Below are 17,872 nucleotides of genomic sequence, written 5' to 3'. Positions count from 1 at the left end.
TGCCCTGAAACTACTGCCCTGAATCTCATGCCCTGAAACTCCTGCCCTGAATCTCATGCCCTGAAACTCATGCCCTGAATCTCATGCCCTGAAACTCCTGCCCTGAATCTCATGCCCTGAAACTCCTGCCCTGAAACTCATGCCCTGAATCTCATGCCCTGAAACTCCTGCCCTGAATCTCATGCCCTGAAACTCATGCCCTGAATCTCATGCCCTGAAACTCCTGCCCTGAATCTCATGCCCTGAAACTCCTGCCCTGAATCTCATGCCCTGAAACTACTGCCCTGAATCTCATGCCCTGAAACTCCTGCCCTGAATCTCATGCCCTGAATCTCATGCCCTGAAACTCCTGCCCTGAATCTCCTGCCCTGAAACTACTGCCCTGAATCTCATGCCCTGAAACTCCTGCCCTGAATCTCATGCCCTGAAACTCATGCCCTGAATCTCATGCCCTGAAACTACTGCCCTGAATCTCATGCCCTGAAACTCATGCCCTGAAACTCATGCCCTGAATCTCATGCCCTGAAACTCCTGCCCTGAATCTCATGCCCTGAAACTCATGCCCTGAATCTCATGCCCTGAAACTCCTGCCCTGAAACTCATGCCCTGAATCTCATGCCCTGAAACTCCTGCCCTGAATCTCATGCCCTGAAACTCATGCCCTGAATCTCATGCCCTGAAACTCCTGCCCTGAATCTCATGCCCTGAAACTCCTGCCCTGAATCTCATGCCCTGAAACTCATGCCCTGAATCTCATGCCTTGAAACTCCTGGTCTGAAACTCATGCCCTGAATCTCATGCCCTGAAACTCCTGCCCTGAATCTCATGCCATGAATCTCCTGCCCTGAATCTCATGCCCTGAAACTACTGCCCTGAATCTCATGCCCTGAATCTCCTGCCCTGAATCTCATGCCCTGAATCTCATGCCCTGAAACTCCTGCCCTGAATCTCCTGCCCTGAATCTCCTACCATGAATCTCATGCCCTGAATCTCAAACCCTGAAACTACTGCCCTGAATCTCATGCCTTGAAACTCCTGCTCTGAAACACCTGCCCTGAAACTCATGCCCTGAATCTCATGACCTGTAACTTCTGCCCTGAATCTCATGCCCTGAAACTCCTGCCCTGAATCTCATGCCCTGAAACTACTGCTCTGAATCTCAAGCCCTGAAACTACTACCTTGATTCTCATGCATTGAAACTCCTGCTCTGACAAACCTGCCCTGAATCTCATGCCCTGAAACTCATGTCCTGAAACTCCTGCCCTGAATCTCAAGCCCTGAAACTCATGCCCTGAATCTCATTCCCTGAAACTCATGCCCTGAATCTCCTGCCCTGAAACCACAGCCCTGAATCTCATGCCCTGAAACTCCTGCCCTGAATCTCATGCCCTGAATCTCATGCCCTGAAACTCATGCCCTGAATCTCATGCCATGAAACTCCTGCCCTGAATCTCATGCCCTGAATCTCATGCCCTGAAACTACTGCCCTGAATCTCATGCCCTGAAACTCCTGCCCTGAATCTCATGCCCTGAATCTCATGCCCTGAAACTCATGCCCTGAATCTCATGCCCTGAAACTCCTGCCCTGAATCTCCTGCCCTGAAACTCCTTCCCTGAATCTCATGCCCTGAAACTCCTGCCCTGAATCTCATGCCCTGAATCTCATGCCCTGAAACTCATGCCCTGAATCTCATGCCCTGAAACTCATGCACTGAATCTCAATCCCTGAAACTACTGCCCTGAATCTCATGCCTTGAAACTCCTGCCCTGAATCTCATGCCCTGAATCTCATGCCCTGAAACTACTGCCCTGAATCTCATGCCCTGAAACTCCTGCCCTGAATCTCCTGCCCTGAAACTCATGCCCTGAATCTCATGCCCTGAAACTCCTGCCCTGAATCTCATGCCCTGAATCTCATGCCCTGAAACTCATGCCCTGAATCTCATGCAATGAAACTACTGCCCTGAATCTCATGCCCTGAAACTACTGCCCTAAATCTCATGCCCTGAAACTCATGCCCTGAATCTCCTGCCCTGGAACTCCTGCCCTGAAACTCCTGCCCTGAAACTACTGCCCTAAATCTCATGCCCTGAAACTCATGCCCTGAAACTCCTGCCCTGAAACTCCTGCCCTGAATCTCAAGCCCTGAAACTACTGCCCTGAATCTCATGCCTTGAAACTCCTTGGTCTGAAACTCATGCCCTGAATCTCATGCCCTGAATCTCATGCCCTGAAACTCCTGCCCTGAATCTCATGCCCTGAATCTCATGCCCTGAAACTCCTGCCCTGAATCTCATGCCCTGAAACTACTGCCCTGAATCTCATGCCTTGAAACTCCTGGTCTGAAACTCATGCCCTGAATCCCATGCCCTGAAACTACTGCCCTGAATCTCATGCCCTGAAACTCATGCCCTGAATCTCATGCCCTGAAACTCATGCCCTGAATCTCCTGCCCTCAATCTCATGCCCTGAATCTCACGCCCTGAAACTCCTGCCCTGAAACTCCTGTCGTGAATCTCCTGCCCTGAATCTCATGCCCTGAATCTCATGCCCTGAAACTCATGCCCTGAATCTCATGCCCTGAAACTCCTGCCCTGAATCTCCTGCCCTGAAACTACAGCCCTGAATCTCATGCCCTGAAACTCCTGCCCTGAATCTCATGCCCTGAATCTCATGCCCTGAAACTCATGCCCTGAATCTCATGCCATGAATCTCCTGCCCTGAATCTCATGCCCTTAAACTACTGCCCTGAATCTCATGCCCTGAATCTACTGCCCTGAATCTCATGCCCTGAAACTCATGCCCTGAATCTCCTGCCCTGAATCTCCTGCCCTGAATCTCCTACCATGAATCTCATGCCCTGAATCTCAAACCCTGAAACTACTGCCCTGAATCTCATGCCTTGAAACTCCTGCCCTGAATCTCATGCCCTGAATCTCAAGCCCTGAAACTACTGCCCTGAATCTCATGCCTTGAAACTCCTGCTCTGAAACTCCTGCCCTGAATCTCATGCCCTGAATCTCATGCCCTGAAACTCCTGCCCTGAATCTCATGCCCTGAAACTCATGCCCTGAATCTCATGCCCTGAAACTCCTGCCCTGAATCTCATGCCCTGAAACTCCTGCCCTGAATCTCATGCCCTGAAACTCCTGCCCTGAATCTCATGCCCTGAATCTCATGCCCTGAAACTCATGCCCTGAATCTCATGCCCTGAAACTCCTGCCCTGAATCTCATGCCCTGAATCTCATGCCCTGAAACTCATGCCCTGAATCTCATGCCCTGAAACTCCTGCCCTGAAACTCATGCCCTGAATCTCATGCCCTGAAACTCCTGCCCTGAATCTCATGCCCTGAAACTCCTGCCCTGAATCTCATGCCCTGAAACTCATGCCCTGAATCTCATGCCCTGAATCTCCTGCCCTGAAACTCATGCCCTGAATCTCATGCCCTGAAACTCCTGCCCTGAATCTCATGCCCTGAAACTCCTGCCCTGAATCTCATGCCCTGAAACTACAGCCCTGAATCTCATGCCCTGAAACTCCTGCCCTGAAACTCATGCCCTGAATCTCATGCCCTGAAACTCCTGCCCTGAATCTCCTGCCCTGAAACTACAGCCCTGAATCTCATGCCCTGAAACTCCTGCCCTGAATCTCATGCCCTGAAACTCATGCCCTGAATCTCATGCCCTGAAACTCCTGCCCTGAATCTCATGCCCTGAAACTCCTGCCCTGAAACTCATGCCCTGAATCTCATGCCCTGAAACTCCTGCCCTGAATCTCATGCCCTGAAACTCATGCCCTGAATCTCATGCCCTGAAACTCCTGCCCTGAATCTCATGCCCTGAAACTCCTGCCCTGAATCTCATGCCCTGAAACTACTGCCCTGAATCTCATGCCTTGAAACTGCTGGTCTGAAACTGATGCCCTGAATCCCATGCCCTGAAACTCCTGCCCTGAATTTCCTGCCCTGAAACTACAGCCCTGAATCTCATGCCATGAAACTCCTGCCCTGAATCTCATGCCCTGAAACTCATGCCCTGAATCTCATGCCCTGAAACTCCTGCCCTGAATCTCATGCCCTGAAACTCATGCCCTGAAACTCATGCCCTGAATCTCATGCCCTGAAACTCCTGCCCTGAATCTCATGCCCTGAAACTCATGCCCTGAATCTCATGCCCTGAAACTCCTGCCCTGAAACTCATGCCCTGAATCTCATGCCCTGAAACTCCTGCCCTGAATCTCATGCCCTGAAACTCATGCCCTGAATCTCATGCCCTGAAACTCCTGCCCTGAATCTCATGCCCTGAAACTCCTGCCCTGAATCTCATGCCCTGAAACTCATGCCCTGAATCTCATGCCCTGAAACTCCTGCCCTGAAACTCATGCCCTGAATCTCATGCCCTGAAACTCCTGCCCTGAATCTCATGCCCTGAAACTCATGCCCTGAATCTCATGCCCTGAAACTACTGCCCTGAATCTCATGCCCTGAATCTCCTGCCCTGAATCTCATGCCCTGAATCTCATGCCCTGAAACTCCTGCCCTGAATCTCCTGCCCTGAATCTCCTACCATGAATCTCATGCCCTGAATCTCAAACCCTGAAACTACTGCCCTGAATCTCATGCCTTGAAACTCCTGCTCTGAAACACCTGCCCTGAAACTCATGCCCTGAATCTCATGCCCTGAAACTTCTGCCCTGAATCTCATGCCCTGAAACTCCTGCCCTGAATCTCAAGCCCTGAAACTACTGCCCTGAATCTCAAGCCCTGAAACTACTGCCCTGAATCTCATGCATTGAAACTCCTGCTCTGACAAACCTGCCCTGAATCTCATGCCCTGAAACTCATGTCCTGAAACTCCTGCCCTGAATCTCATGCCCTGAAACTCATGCCCTGAATCTCATGCCCTGAAACTCATGCCCTGAATCTCCTGCCCTGAAACTCCTGCCCTGAATCTCATGCCCTGAAACTCCTGCCCTGAATCTCATGCCCTGAATCTCATGCCCTGAAACTCCTGCCCTGAATCTCATGCCCTGAAACTCCTGCCCTGAATCTCATGCCCTGAATCTCATGCCCTGAAACTACTGCCCTGAATCTCATGCCCTGAAACTCCTGCCCTGAAACTCATGCCCTGAATCTCATGCCCTGAAACTCATGCCCTGAATCTCATGCCCTGAAACTCCTGCCCTGAATCTCCTGCCCTGAAACTCCTTCCCTGAATCTCATGCCCTGAAACTCCTGCCCTGAATCTCATGCCCTGAATCTCATGCCCTGAAACTCATGCCCTGAATCTCATGCCCTGAAACTCATGCCCTGAATCTCAATCCCTGAAACTACTGCCCTGAATCTCATGCCCTGAAACTCCTGCCCTGAATCTCATGCCCTGAATCTCATGCCCTGAAACTACTGCCCTGAATCTCATGCCCTGAAACTCCTGCCCTGAATCTCCTGCCCTGAAACTCATGCCCTGAATCTCATGCCCTGAAACTCCTGCCCTGAATCTCATGCCCTGAATCTCATGCCCTGAAACTCATGCCCTGAATCTCATGCAATGAAACTACTGCCCTGAATCTCATGCCCTGAAACTACTGCCCTAAATCTCATGCCCTGAAACTCATGCCCTGAATCTCCTGCCCTGGAACTCCTGCCCTGAAACTCCTGCCCTGAAACTACTGCCCTAAATCTCATGCCCTGAAACTCATGCCCTGAAACTCCTGCCCTGAAACTCCTGCCCTGAATCTCAAGCCCTGAAACTACTGCCCTGAATCTCATGACTTGAAACTCCTTCTCTGAAACTCATGCCCTGAATCTCATGCCCTGAATCTCATGCCCTGAAACTCCTGCCCTGAATCTCATGCCCTGAATCTCATGCCCTGAAACTCCTGCCCTGAATCTCATGCCCTGAAACTACTGCCCTGAATCTCATGCCTTGAAACTCCTGGTCTGAAACTCATGCCCTGAATCCCATGCCCTGAAACTACTGCCCTGAATCTCATGCCCTGAAACTCATGCCCTGAATCTCATGCCCTGAAACTCATGCCCTGAATCTCCTGCCCTGAATCTCATGCCCTGAATCTCATGCCCTGAAACTCCTGCCCTGAAACTCCTGTCCTGAATCTCCTGCCCTGAATCTCATGCCCTGAATCTCATGCCCTGAAACTCATGCCCTGAATCTCATGCCCTGAAACTCCTGCCCTGAATCTCCTGCCCTGAAACTACAGCCCTGAATCTCATGCCCTGAAACTCCTGCTCTGAATCTCATGCCCTGAATCTCATGCCCTGAAACTCATGCCCTGAATCTCATGCCATGAATCTCCTGCCCTGAATCTCATGCCCTTAAACTACTGCCCTGAATCTCATGCCCTGAATCTACTGCCCTGAATCTCATGCCCTGAAACTCATGCCCTGAATCTCCTGCCCTGAATCTCCTGCCCTGAATCTCCTACCATAAATCTCATGCCCTGAATCTCAAACCCTGAAACTACTGCCCTGAATCTCATGCCTTGAAACTCCTGCCCTGAATCTCATGCCCTGAATCTCATGCCCTGAAACTACTGCCCTGAATCTCATGCCCTGAAACTCCTGCCCTGAAACTCCTGCCCTGAATCTCATGCCCTGAATCTCATGCCCTGAAACTCCTGCCCTGAATCTCATGCCCTGAAACTCATGCCCTGAATCTCATGCCCTGAAACTCCTGCCCTGAATCTCATGCCCTGAAACTACTGCCCTGAATCTCATGCCCTGAAACTCCTGCCCTGAATCTCATGCCCTGAATCTCATGCCCTGAAACTCATGCCCTGAATCTCATGCCCTGAAACTCATGCCCTGAATCTCATGCCCTGAATCTCCTGCCCTGAATCTCATGCCCTGAATCTCATGCCCTGAAACTCATGCCCTGAATCTCATGCCCTGAAACTACTGCCCTGAATCTCATGCCCTGAAACTCCTGCCCTGAATCTCATGCCCTGAATCTCAAGCCCTGAAACTACTGCCCTGAATCTCATGCCTTGAAACTCCTGCTCTGAAACTCATGCCCTGAATCTCATGCCCTGAAACTCCTGCCCTGAATCTCATGCCCTGAAACTCATGCCCTGAATCTCATGCCCTGAAACTCCTGCCCTGAATCTCATGCCCTGAAACTCATGCCCTGAATCTCATGCCCTGAAACTCATGCCCTGAATCTCCTGCCCTGAAACTACTGCCCTGAATCTCATGCCCTGAAACTCCTGCCCTGAATCTCATGCCCTGAATCTCATGCCCTGAAACTCATGCCCTGAATCTCATGCCATGAAACTACTGCCCTGAATCTCATGCCCTGAAACTCCTGCCCTGAATCTCATGCCCTGAAACTCCTGCCCTGAAACTCATGCCCTGAATCTCATGCCCTGAAACTCATGCCCTGAATCTCATGCCCTGAAACTCCTGCCCTGAATCTCCTGCCCTGAAACTACAGCCCTGAATCTCATGCCATGAAACTCCTGCTCTGAATCTCATGCCCTGAATCTCATGCCCTGAAACTCATGCCCTGAATCTCATGCCATGAAACTCCTGCCCTGAATCTCATGCCCTTAAACTACTGCCCTGAATCTCATGCCCTGAATCTACTGCCCTGAATCTCATGCCCTGAAACTCATGCCCTGAATCTCCTGCCCTGAATCTCCTGCCCTGAATCTCCTACCATAAATCTCATGCCCTGAATCTCAAACCCTGAAACTACTGCCCTGAATCTCATGCCCTGAAACTCCTGCCCTGAATCTCATGCCCTGAATCTCATGCCCTGAAACTACTGCCCTGAATCTCATGCCCTGAAACTCCTGCTCTGAAACACCTGCCCTGAAACTCATGCCCTGAATCTCATGACCTGTAACTTCTGCCCTGAATCTCATGCCCTGAATCTCATGCCCTGAAACTCCTGCCCTGAATCTCATGCCCTGAAACTACTGCTCTGAATCTCAAGCCCTGAAACTACTGCCCTGAATCTCATGCCCTGAATCTCATGCCCTGAATCTCATGCCCTGAAACTCATGCCCTGAATCTCATGCCCTGAAACTACTGCCCTGAATCTCATGCCCTGAAACTCCTGCCCTGAATCTCATGCCCTGAATCTCATGCCCTGAAACTCCTGCCCTGAATCTCATGCCCTGAATCTCCTGCCCTGAATCTCATGCCCTGAATCTCATGCCCTGAAACTCATGCCCTGAATCTCATGCCATGAAACTCCTGCCCTGAATCTCATGCCCTGAAACTCATGCCCTGAATCTCCTGCCCTGAATCTCCTGCCCTGAATCTCCTACCATAAATCTCATGCCCTGAATCTCATGCCCTGAAACTACTGCCCTGAATCTCATGCCCTGAAACTCCTGCCCTGAATCTCATGCCCTGAATCTCATGCCCTGAAACTACTGCCCTGAATCTCATGCCCTGAAACTCCTGCTCTGAATCTCCTGCCCTGAAACTCATGCCCTGAATCTCATGCCCTGAAACTCCTGCCCTGAATCTCATGCCCTGAAACTACTACCCTGAATCTCATGCCTTGAAACTCCTGCTCTGACAAACCTGCCCTGAATCTCATGCCCTGAATCTCATGCCCTGAAACTCCTGCCCTGAATCTCCTGCCCTGAAACTCATGCCCTGAATCTCATGCCCTGAAACTCCTGCCCTGAATCTCATGCCCTGAAACTCCTGCCCTGAATCTCATGCCCTGAAACTCATGCCCTGAATCTCATGCCCTGAAACTCATGCCCTGAATCTCCTGCCCTGAAACCACAGCCCTGAATCTCATGCCCTGAAACTCCTGCCCTGAATCTCATGCCCTGAATCTCATGCCCTGAAACTCATGCCCTGAATCTCATGCCATGAAACTACTGCCCTGAATCTCATGCCCTGAAACTTCTGCCCTGAATCTCATGCCCTGAAACTCCTGCCCTGAAACTCATGCCCTGAATCTCATGCCCTGAAACTCCTGCCCTGAATCTCCTGCCCTGAATCTCATGCCCTGAATCTCATGCCCTGAAACTCATGCCCTGAATCTCCTGCCCTGAATCTCATGCCCTGAATCTCATGCCCTGAAACTCATGCCCTGAATCTCATGCCCTGAAACTCCTGCCCTGAATCTCCTGCCCTGAAACTACAGCCCTGAATCTCATGCCATGAAACTCCTGCTCTGAATCTCATGCCCTGAATCTCATGCCCTGAAACTCATGCCCTGAATCTCATGCCATGAATCTCCTGCCCTGAATCTCATGCCCTTAAACTACTGCCCTGAATCTCATGCCCTGAATCTACTGCCCTGAATCTCATGCCCTGAAACTCATGCCCTGAATCTCCTGCCCTGAATCTCCTGCCCTGAATCTCATGCCCTGAAACTACTGCCCTGAATCTCATGCCCTGAATCTCCTACCATAAATCTCATGCCCTGAATCTCAAACCCTGAAACTACTGCCCTGAATCTCATGCCTTGAAACTCCTGCTCTGAAACACCTGCCCTGAAACTCATGCCCTGAATCTCATGACCTGTAACTTCTGCCCTGAATCTCATGCCCTGAATCTCATGCCCTGAAACTCCTGCCCTGAATCTCATGCCCTGAAACTACTGCCCTGAATCTCATGCCCTGAATCTCATGCCCTGAATCTCATGCCCTGAATCTCATGCCCTGAATCTCATGCCCTGAAACTCATGCCCTGAATCTCATGCCCTGAAACTACTGCCCTGAATCTCATGCCCTGAAACTCCTGCCCTGAAACTCATGCCCTGAATCTCATGCCCTGAAACTCCTGCCCTGAATCTCATGCCCTGAATCTCATGCCCTGAAACTCATGCCCTGAATCTCATGCAATGAAACTACTGCCCTGAATCTCATGCCCTGAAACTACTGCCCTAAATCTCATGCCCTGAAACTCATGCCCTGAATCTCCTGCCCTGGAACTCCTGCCCTGAATCTCCTGCCCTGAAACTACTGCCCTGAATCTCATGCCCTGAAACTCATGCCCTGAATCTCATGCCCTGAAACTCCTGCCCTGAAACTCATGCCCTGAATCTCATGCCCTGAAACTACTGCCCTGAATCTCATGCCTTGAAACTCCTGCTCTGAAACTCATGCCCTGAATCTCATGCCCTGAATCTCATGCCCTGAAACTCCTGCCCTGAATCTCATGCCCTGAATCTCATGCCCTGAAACTCCTGCCCTGAATCTCATGCCCTGAAACTACTGCCCTGAATCTCATGCCTTGAAACTCCTGGTCTGAAACTCATGCCCTGAATCCCATGCCCTGAAACTACTGCCCTGAATCTCATGCCCTGAAACTCATGCCCTGAATCTCATGCCCTGAAACTCATGCCCTGAATCTCATGCCCTGAATCTCATGCCCTGAAACTCATGCCCTGAAACTCATGCCCTGAATCTCATGCCCTGAATCTCCTGCCCTGAATCTCATGCCCTGAATCTCATGCCCTGAAACTCATGCCCTGAATCTCATGCCCTGAAACTCCTGCCCTGAATCTCATGCCCTGAAACTCCTGCCCTGAATCTCATGCCCTGAAACTCATGCCCTGAATCTCATGCCCTGAAACTACTGCCCTGAATCTCATGCCCTGAAACTCCTGCCCTGAATCTCATGCCCTGAATCTCATGCCCTGAAACTACTGCCCTGAATCTCATGCCCTGAATCTCATGCCCTGAATCTCATGCCCTGAAACTCATGCCCTGAATCTCAAGCCCTGAAACTACTGCCCTGAATCTCATGCCCTGAAACTCCTGGTCTGAAACTCATGCCCTGAATCTCATGCCCTGAAACTCCTGCCCTGAATCTCATGCCCTGAATCTCATGCCCTGAAACTCATGCCCTGAATCTCATGCAATGAAACTACTGCCCTGAATCTCATGCCCTGAAACTACTGCCCTAAATCTCATGCCCTGAAACTCATGCCCAGAATCTCCTGCCCTGGAACTCCTGCCCTGAAACTACTGCCCTAAATCTCATGCCCTGAAACTCATGCCCTGAATCTCCTGCCCTGAATCTCCTGCCCTGAAACTCCTGCCCTGAATCTCAAGCCCTGAAACTACTGCCCTGAATCTCATGCCTTGAAACTCCTGCTCTGAAACTCATGCCCTGAATCTCATGCCCTGAAACTCCTGCCCTGAATCTCATGCCCTGAATCTCATGCCCTGAAACTCCTGCCCTGAATCTCAAGCCCTGAAACTACTGCCCTGAATCTCATGCCTTGAAACTCCTGGTCTGAAACTCATGCCCTGAATCCCATGCCCTGAAACTACTGCCCTGAATCTCATGCCCTGAAACTCATGCCCTGAATCTCATGCCCTGAAACTCATGCCCTGAATCTCCTGCCCTGAATCTCATGCCCTGAATCTCATGCCCTGAAACTCCTGCCCTGAAACTCATGTCCTGAATCTCCTGCCCTGAATCTCATGCCCTGAATCTCATGCCCTGAAACTCATGCCCTGAATCTCATGCCCTGAAACTACTGCCCTGAATCTCATGCCCTGAAACTCCTGCCCTGAATCTCATGCCCTGAATCTCATGCCCTGAAACTCCTGCCCTGAATCTCATGCCCTGAATCTCATGCCCTGAATCTCATGCCCTGAAACTCATGCCCTGAATCTCATGCCCTGAAACTACTGCCCTGAATCTCATGCCCTGAAACTCCTGCCCTGAAACTCATGCCCTGAATCTCATGCCCTGAAACTCCTGCCCTGAATCTCATGCCCTGAATCTCATGCCCTGAAACTCATGCCCTGAATCTCATGCCATGAAACTCCTGCCCTGAATCTCATGCCCTGAAACTACTGCCCTGAATCTCATGCCCTGAAACTCATGCCCTGAATCTCATGCCCTGAAACTCCTGCCCTGAATCTCCTGCCCTGAAACTCCTGCCCTGAATCTCATGCCCTGAATCTCATGCCCTGAAACTCCTGCCCTGAATCTCATGCCCTGAATCTCATGCCCTGAATCTCATGCCCTGAAACTCATGCCCTGAATCTCATGCCCTGAAACTACTGCCCTGAATCTCATGCCCTGAAACTCCTGCCCTGAAACTCATGCCCTGAATCTCATGCCCTGAAACTCCTGCCCTGAATCTCATGCCCTGAATCTCATGCCCTGAAACTCATGCCCTGAATCTCATGCCATGAAACTACTGCCCTGAATCTCATGCCCTGAAACTACTGCCCTGAATCTCATGCCCTGAAACTCATGCCCTGAATCTCATGCCCTGAAACTCCTGCCCTGAATCTCCTGCCCTGAAACTACTGCCCTGAATCTCATGCCCTGAAACTCATGCCCTGAATCTCATGCCCTGAAACTCCTGCCCTGAAACTCATGCCCTGAATCTCATGCCCTGAAACTACTGCCCTGAATCTCATGCCTTGAAACTCCTGGTCTGAAACTCATGCCCTGAATCTCATGCCCTGAAACTCCTGCCCTGAATCTCATGCCCTGAATCTCATGCCCTGAAACTCATGCCCTGAATCTCATGCCCTGAAACTACTGCCCTGAATCTCATGCCCTGAAACTACTGCCCTAAATCTCATGCCCTGAAACTCATGCCCTGAATCTCCTGCCCTGGAACTCCTGCCCTGAATCTCCTGCCCTGAAACTACTGCCCTGAATCTCATGCCCTGAAACTCATGCCCTGAATCTCATGCCCTGAAACTCCTGCCCTGAATCTCATGCCCTGAATCTCATGCCCTGAAACTACTGCCCTGAATCTCATGCCTTGAAACTCCTGGTCTGAAACTCATGCCCTGAATCTCATGCCCTGAATCTCATGCCCTGAAACTCCTGCCCTGAATCTCATGCCCTGAATCTCATGCCCTGAAACTCCTGCCCTGAATCTCATGCCCTGAAACTACTGCCCTGAATCTCATGCCTTGAAACTCCTGGTCTGAAACTCATGCCCTGAATCCCATGCCCTGAAACTACTGCCCTGAATCTCATGCCCTGAAACTCATGCCCTGAATCTCATGCCCTGAAACTCATGCCCTGAATCTCCTGCCCTGAATCTCATGCCCTGAATCTCATGCCCTGAAACTCCTGCCCTGAAACTCCTGTCCTGAATCTCCAGCCCTGAATCTCATGCCCTGAATCTCATGCCCTGAAACTCATGCCCTGAATCTCATGCCCTGAAACTCCTGCCCTGAATCTCATGCCCTGAAACTCATGCCCTGAATCTCATGCCCTGAAACTCATGCCCTGAATCTCATGCCCTGAAACTACTGCCCTGAATCTCATGCCCTGAAACTCCTGCCCTGAATCTCATGCCCTGAATCTCATGCCCTGAAACTCCTGCCCTGAATCTCATGCCCTGAATCTCATGCCCTGAATCTCATGCCCTGAAACTCATGCCCTGAATCTCATGCCCTGAAACTACTGCCCTGAATCTCATGCCCTGAAACTCCTGCCCTGAATCTCATGCCCTGAATCTCATGCCCTGAAACTCCTGCCCTGAATCTCATGCCCTGAATCTCATGCCCTGAAACTCCTGCCCTGAATCTCCTGCCCTGAATCTCCTACCATGAATCTCATGCCCTGAATCTCAAACCCTGAAACTACTGCCCTGAATCTCATGCCTTGAAACTCCTGCTCTGAAACACCTGCCCTGAAACTCATGCCCTGAATCTCATGCCCTGAAACTCCTGCCCTGAATCTCATGCCCTGAATCTCATGCCCTGAAACTCCTGCCCTGAATCTCATGCCCTGAATCTCATGCCCTGAAACTACTGCCCTGAATCTCATGCCCTGAATCTCATGCCCTGAATCTCATGCCCTGAAACTCATGCCCTGAATCTCATGCCCTGAAACTACTGCCCTGAATCTCATGCCCTGAAACTCCTGCCCTGAAACTCATGCCCTGAATCTCATGCCCTGAAACTCCTGCCCTGAATCTCATGCCCTGAATCTCATGCCCTGAAACTCATGCCCTGAATCTCATGCCATGAAACTACTGCCCTGAATCTCATGCCCTGAAACTACTGCCCTAAATCTCATGCCCTGAAACTCATGCCCTGAATCTCCTGCCCTGAAACTCATGCCCTGAATCTCATGCCCTGAAACTCCTGCCCTGAATCTCATGCCCTGAATCTCATGCCCTGAAACTCCTGCCCTGAATCTCATGCCCTGAAACTCCTGCCCTGAATCTCATGCCCTGAATCTCATGCCCTGAATCTCATGCCCTGAATCTCATGCCCTGAATCTCATGCCCTGAAACTCATGCCCTGAATCTCATGCCCTGAAACTACTGCCCTGAATCTCATGCCCTGAAACTCCTGCCCTGAAACTCATGCCCTGAATCTCATGCCCTGAAACTACTGCCCTGAATCTCATGCCCTGAAACTCCTGCCCTGAAACTCATGCCCTGAATCTCATGCCCTGAATCTCATGCCCTGAAACTCCTGCCCTGAATCTCATGCCCTGAATCTCATGCCCTGAAACTCCTGCCCTGAATCTCAAGCCCTGAAACTACTGCCCTGAATCTCATGCCTTGAAACTCCTGCCCTGAAACTCATGCCCTGAATCTCATGCCCTGAAACTACTGCCCTGAATCTCATGCCCTGAAACTCATGCCCTGAATCTCATGCCCTGAAACTCATGCCCTGAATCTCATGCCCTGAATCTCATGCCCTGAAACTCCTGCCCTGAAACTCCTGTCCTGAATCTCCTGCCCTGAATCTCATGCCCTGAATCTCATGCCCTGAAACTCATGCCCTGAATCTCATGCCCTGAAACTCCTGCCCTGAATCTCATGCCCTGAAACTCATGCCCTGAATCTCATGCCCTGAAACTCATGCCCTGAATCTCATGCCCTGAAACTACTGCCCTGAATCTCATGCCCTGAAACTCCTGCCCTGAATCTCATGCCCTGAATCTCATGCCCTGAAACTCCTGCCCTGAATCTCATGCCCTGAATCTCATGCCCTGAATCTCATGCCCTGAAACTCATGCCCTGAATCTCATGCCCTGAAACTACTGCCCTGAATCTCATGCCCTGAAACTCCTGCCCTGAAACTCATGCCCTGAATCTCATGCCCTGAAACTCCTGCCCTGAATCTCATGCCCTGAATCTCATGCCCTGAAACTCATGCCCTGAATCTCATGCCCTGAAACTACTGCCCTGAATCTCATGCCCTGAAACTACTGCCCTGAATCTCATGCCCTGAAACTCCTGCCCTGAATCTCATGCCCTGAAACTCATGCCCTGAATCTCATGCCCTGAAACTCCTGCCCTGAATCTCCTGCCCTGAAACTCCTGCCCTGAATCTCATGCCCTGAATCTCATGCCCTGAAACTCCTGCCCTGAATCTCATGCCCTGAATCTCATGCCCTGAATCTCATGCCCTGAAACTCATGCCCTGAATCTCATGCCCTGAAACTACTGCCCTGAATCTCATGCCTTGAAACTCCTGGTCTGAAACTCATGCCCTGAATCTCATGCCCTGAAACTCCTGCCCTGAATCTCATGCCCTGAATCTCATGCCCTGAAACTCATGCCCTGAATCTCATGCCCTGAAACTACTGCCCTGAATCTCATGCCCTGAAACTACTGCCCTAAATCTCATGCCCTGAAACTCATGCCCTGAATCTCCTGCCCTGGAACTCCTGCCCTGAATCTCCTGCCCTGAAACTACTGCCCTGAATCTCATGCCCTGAAACTCATGCCCTGAATCTCATGCCCTGAAACTCCTGCCCTGAATCTCATGCCCTGAATCTCATGCCCTGAAACTACTGCCCTGAATCTCATGCCTTGAAACTCCTGGTCTGAAACTCATGCCCTGAATCTCATGCCCTGAATCTCATGCCCTGAAACTTCTGCCCTGAATCTCATGTCCTGAATCTCATGCCCTGAAACTCCTGCCCTGAATCTCAAGCCCTGAAACTACTGCCCTGAGTCTCATGCCTTGAAACTCCTGGTCTGAAACTCATGCCCTGAATCCCATGCCCTGAAACTACTGCCCTGAATCTCATGCCCTGAAACTCATGCCCTGAATCTCATGCCCTGAAACTCATGCCCTGAATCTCCTGCCCTGAATCTCATGCCCTGAATCTCATGCCCTGAAACTCCTGCCCTGAAACTCCTGTCCTGAATCTCCAGCCCTGAATCTCATGCCCTGAATCTCATGCCCTGAAACTCATGCCCTGAATCTCATGCCCTGAAACTCCTGCCCTGAATCTCATGCCCTGAAACTCATGCCCTGAATCTCATGCCCTGAAACTCATGCCCTGAATCTCATGCCCTGAAACTACTGCCCTGAATCTCATGCCCTGAAACTCCTGCCCTGAATCTCATGCCCTGAATCTCATGCCCTGAAACTCCTGCCCTGAATCTCATGCCCTGAATCTCATGCCCTGAATCTCATGCCCTGAAACTCATGCCCTGAATCTCATGCCCTGAAACTACTGCCCTGAATCTCATGCCCTGAAACTCCTGCCCTGAATCTCATGCCCTGAATCTCATGCCCTGAAACTCCTGCCCTGAATCTCATGCCCTGAATCTCATGCCCTGAAACTCATGCCCTGAATCTCCTGCCCTGAATCTCCTGCCATGAATCTCATGCCCTGAATCTCAAACCCTGAAACTACTGCCCTGAATCTCATGCCTTGAAACTCCTGCTCTGAAACACCTGCCCTGAAACTCATGCCCTGAATCTCATGACCTGTAACTTCTGCCCTGAATCTCATGCCCTGAATCTCATGCCCTGAAACTCCTGCCCTGAATCTCATGCCCTGAATCTCATGCCCTGAAACTACTGCCCTGAATCTCATGCCCTGAAACTCATGCCCTGAATCTCATGCCCTGAAACTCATGCCCTGAATCTCATGCCCTGAAACTACTGCCCTGAATCTCATGCCCTGAAACTCCTGCCCTGAAACTCATGCCCTGAATCTCATGCCCTGAAACTCCTGCCCTGAATCTCATGCCCTGAATCTCATGCCCTGAAACTCATGCCCTGAATCTCATGCCATGAAACTACTGCCCTGAATCTCATGCCCTGAAACTACTGCCCTAAATCTCATGCCCTGAAACTCATGCCCTGAATCTCCTGCCCTGAAACTCATGCCCTGAATCTCATGCCCTGAAACTCCTGCCCTGAATCTCATGCCCTGAATCTCATGCCCTGAAACTCCTGCCCTGAATCTCATGCCCTGAAACTCCTGCCCTGAATCTCATGCCCTGAATCTCATGCCCTGAATCTCATGCCCTGAATCTCATGCCCTGAAACTCATGCCCTGAATCTCATGCCCTGAAACTACTGCCCTGAATCTCATGCCCTGAAACTCCTGCCCTGAATCTCATGCCCTGAATCTCATGCCCTGAAACTCCTGCCCTGAATCTCATGCCCTGAATCTCATGCCCTGAAACTCATGCCCTGAATCTCATGCAATGAAACTACTGCCCTGAATCTCATGCCCTGAAACTACTGCCCTAAATCTCATGCCCTGAAACTCATGCCCTGAATCTCCTGCCCTGGAACTCCTGCCCTGAAACTCCTGCCCTGAAACTACTGCCCTAAATCTCATGCCCTGAAACTCATGCCCTGAATCTCCTGCCCTGGAACTCCTGCCCTGAAACTCCTGCCCTGAATCTCAAGCCCTGAAACTACTGCCCTGAATCTCATGCCTTGAAACTCCTGGTCTGAAACTCATGCCCTGAATCTCATGCCCTGAATCTCATGCCCTGAAACTCCTGCCCTGAATCTCATGCCCTGAATCTCATGCCCTGAAACTCCTGCCCTGAATCTCAAGCCCTGAAACTACTGCCCTGAATCTCATGCCTTGAAACTCCTGGTCTGAAACTCATGCCCTGAATCCCATGCCCTGAAACTACTGCCCTGAATCTCATGCCCTGAAACTCATGCCCTG

Source organism: Mobula hypostoma, chromosome X1 (assembly GCF_963921235.1).
Source record: "Mobula hypostoma chromosome X1, sMobHyp1.1, whole genome shotgun sequence".
In the NCBI taxonomy this organism is placed as follows: domain Eukaryota; kingdom Metazoa; phylum Chordata; class Chondrichthyes; order Myliobatiformes; family Myliobatidae; genus Mobula; species Mobula hypostoma.
This window is presented reverse-complemented; position numbering follows the sequence as displayed.